Source organism: Triplophysa rosa, linkage group LG6, assembly GCF_024868665.1.
Source record: "Triplophysa rosa linkage group LG6, Trosa_1v2, whole genome shotgun sequence".
NCBI classification, from domain to species: Eukaryota; Metazoa; Chordata; class Actinopteri; order Cypriniformes; family Nemacheilidae; genus Triplophysa; species Triplophysa rosa.
In genome coordinates, this window is record NC_079895.1 from 9022884 (window position 1) to 9026803 (window position 3920).

The window sequence follows — 3920 nt, forward strand, 5'->3', positions numbered from 1 at the left end:
GCTGTGGTGCCATTTTCATCACACTTCTTACATGTTAAAGAAACAGTTTTTTTATTTGCACATTTGCTAAATGTGTGTGTAAAAATTTAGAGTACTTACTGTCTCTGCTAAAACAATCAATCTCAATTGCGAGAGAATTAGACAGCAAATAAGATTATTAAAGTCTATATCTAATAGCTTGTTGTGGTGAGGACTTTCACTGGCCGATAAGTGGATCCTTCGCATGTTACATGCATTGTGATGGCAAAGAGTCTAGAAATGGAAGGCAAACCCCTAGGCCTACAGTAATGGTTTAACCCTACCGCTCAGCAGCCAATAGGAAGTCATCACGCTTACACGTTCAAACTGGTCAAGTGGCCGGATGGCTCAAAAACACGCGAAATTGACGTCTGACGTCACGCGTAGAGTACGTGTTGTTTGCGTGTAGAGTACGTGTTGTTTGCGCGTAGAATACGTGTTGTTTGCACGTAGAATACGTGTTGTTTGCGCGTAGAATACGCGTCAATTTTTCACGCGTAAACTACACGTACTCTAAGCGCAAACAACACGTACTCTACGCGCAAACAACACGTACTTTACGCGTTGTTGACGTGTTAAAATTTGCGCGTTTTTGACCCTCCTGGCTTTCCATATTGACCTGCCAGTGTCGGGAGTGCCGGGTCACGTGACCTGCCAGTGTCGGGAGTGCCGGGTCACGTGACCTGCCAGTGGCAGCTCCTGCCAGCCAGCTGAAGATTGAACCCCCTCTCTGATAATGTCACTGAAATCCAGGGATCGGAGGATGTCACATTCCAGGGACATCAACGCTAGATTGTTCAGTCGTTCTTGCAACATTGTTGAACGAAGACAAGTTTTTGACTAAAGACAGTTTGGAAAAAGAACGTTCCCCGCTGGCGTTAGTAACAGACAATGTCAGGAAAATACGGAAAGATGTCCACATTAGGAAACATTTACGCATTTGGCAGACGCTTCTATCCAAAGCGACTTACATTACCCTATAAATTTGTTTCTAATTATGTGCAATCCCCTGAGATCCAACCCACGACCTTGGTGTTGTTAACGCCGTGCTCTTACTGAGCTACAGGAAACACAGACTGCAATTGTTTTAGCTGAAGCAATGCTACAACACTTTTGTTTGTCTCATTTTTAGTAAATTCTCTGAAATGGGCAATTTCAAAAAAAAATCCGACGCATTAGCCATTTCATTAAGACAATTTGGCTTGTATATAGCGAATATATATAAAATAGAGTTTGTTTAAATACAAAATTAGTATGCATTAAGTCAAAATAACCTAAAATTGGCGGGCAGGATGACCCTTCATGGGCCCGGTCAACTCCGTCTTCGTCAGCTTTTGTGAAATATCCTGATACCTTTGGAATCTTATTAAGTAACTCCTGTATTCGCTGCTGCTTATCTCTTAAGTTTTTCCTTTCTTGAGCCCCTCTCTCACATTTTTTGGCAAAACCCGACATTTTAGCAGCTCTTCAACTTCCCAGCATAATCATTCCCGTGGTTAAGATCATGAAATGTAAATTTGACACAATCATTGGAAATTTGATCAATCTGATCTTACCAATCAAATGGCTTTAATTTTTGAATGACCTGCACATAAACCTATGGGATGATTGGCACGCTAAGGCTGTCCGCATCCACCAATCATCTCCACTCTTTTCGCAGTTTGGTTTACTCCTGGAGCCAGCACTTTTTTTCACACGATCTACTGCACCGCTGGCTGCGCCGCACGTCACAACTCAGAGACGTAGATAATTATTTTAAATATGTAATTTAAAAAAATATATTTGTGTAAAGGCCGGGCCCCCTTGCAGTGACGGGCCCTGGGCTTAAGCCCCGGTAAACCCTTGCGTTAATGCGGCCCTGCTTCCAGGCATTGTAATATTTTGTTTATTGTTACATTTGTAAAACAATTTGTGATGTGCTAAATGATTAAATTTAATGTTTTATGAGACGTTATCTAAATCCCTCTTTTTGGTCTCCATGTCTTATTCGCAAGGGCAACCAAGGCCAACAGACCCAGCCCACACTGATACTCATCCTTGCACTGCCTGGGACACCTAAGGCCAACAGGCGCAGCTCCTGTTCTCTTTTTGCCATAAATACTTTAACAATGCAAAATTGTGAAATGTACTATAGAAATAATTTTTACTTTGACTACATGGATCCTCACACCACCTGGTAATAGCAGGAAACCCATTTGGAGAGAACAGCATTGTTTTCTGTAGCTCGCAAGGATTTGCTTTTTGGCAAATTACAACTTTACCATGAGTGTAGGCCTAGCTATGAGAGACTACTTTTTTGCTGGACTTTTTTACAATTGTACATTTGTACAAAGTACCTGAAATATTTCTGTATGTACAGTATATTTAAAATTAAGGCAAATTATTTGGTTAGTTTTGTTAAGATAAAGACTTTTCATTTATAACAATATCACCAACACAATATTAATTATACATGTGATTTCATGAATTTAGGATAGTAATGTTCAATATTGACCATTCTGTAAATATTTATTCAATGTAAATTGTTGTTGTTTATCAATAAACTGTTGTATTTGATTTAGTATTTCTGCTTATTAAAATATTGTGAATAGCAAATATAAACTGTGAAATGGTGCCTTGAAGCATCCAACATGGTTCCAGACCATTTTAATAAAAGGGATCCCCAAGAAGCCTTGAGGGTTCCTCAGAGAACCGCCCTTCATTAAGCGGTGCCTTGAGTTTCCCCTGAGGGTTCCGCCGGCGTGGCAATGTGAAGAACCCCAAATGGTTCCTCAAAGTACCTTTAATTTTTACAGTGTAGACCACCGGTTAAAAGTTTACCGGACTTGGACACACTACACTAGATGAAGGAAAGCACCTAATAAGTAGCCTAGGCTACATTCATATCGTGGGAAAAACATCCAAGTGAATACCTCATGACGCTGACTGAGAAGGTCCAGAGTGATCAGACATACAATAAAATAGCTTCATAATATAATATTTTTATTTGTGCTATTTCATAGTCTTAGACTATTATTCATCACTACAATTAGTACTATGAGTAATGATTCGTTCATGATGCTTATAGCTAGCATCATATATGACGTTTGGACAAAAAGTAAATAATATACCTAATATAGTCATTAATCCCTCTGATGCCTCAGCAGAGGGCGCTGGGACTCATCAAATATCTCTTTTTGGTGTGAAAGTGTAGTTTTTTTAATTAATGGTTTCACAAGTAAGCAATACAAACATTGTTAACACTTTACAATAAGGTTGTATTAACATGTAAGTAAATGCTGAAATGAATACTAAGATGAATAAAAGCGTTTTTGCTTATTGTTAATTCATGTTAGCTAATGCAATTAACTAATTGTTAACAAAAACAACTTTATTGTAAAGTTTTCTTTTTAAACAGGCCCAAGAGTAAATGAAGTTATTTTATTTAGCTGAGCTGTACTTTCACATTAAATAATTCACTTGAGCATCAAGCACACACTATCTATTTTTATACAACTTTTTCTGTAAATAATATTTCATTCATTCTGCCGTATAGCACATACCTTGTACTACAATAGTCTATTCTTATTTTTTACTTGTACATATTTACATACATACATAGCTTTACACTCTCTATATCTTTATCTTATGTTTATTGTATTGTATTTCTTAATTTTTTATACCCATAGGCCCTTATTTAAATCATTGTGTACTGTATTCTATTGTGTTACGGTCTCTGTGTACTGTTGTTGCTGTTTCTGTGTACTGGATGCTCCTGTCACCAAAACAAATTCCTTGTATGTGCATACATACTTGGCAATAAAGCTCTTTCTGATTCTGATTTTATTTTTTTAAATAAAAAAACAACATTCCAATGAATGAACCGGGGACATGTGTGGTGTTTTTGGGGTTTCCAAGAATAC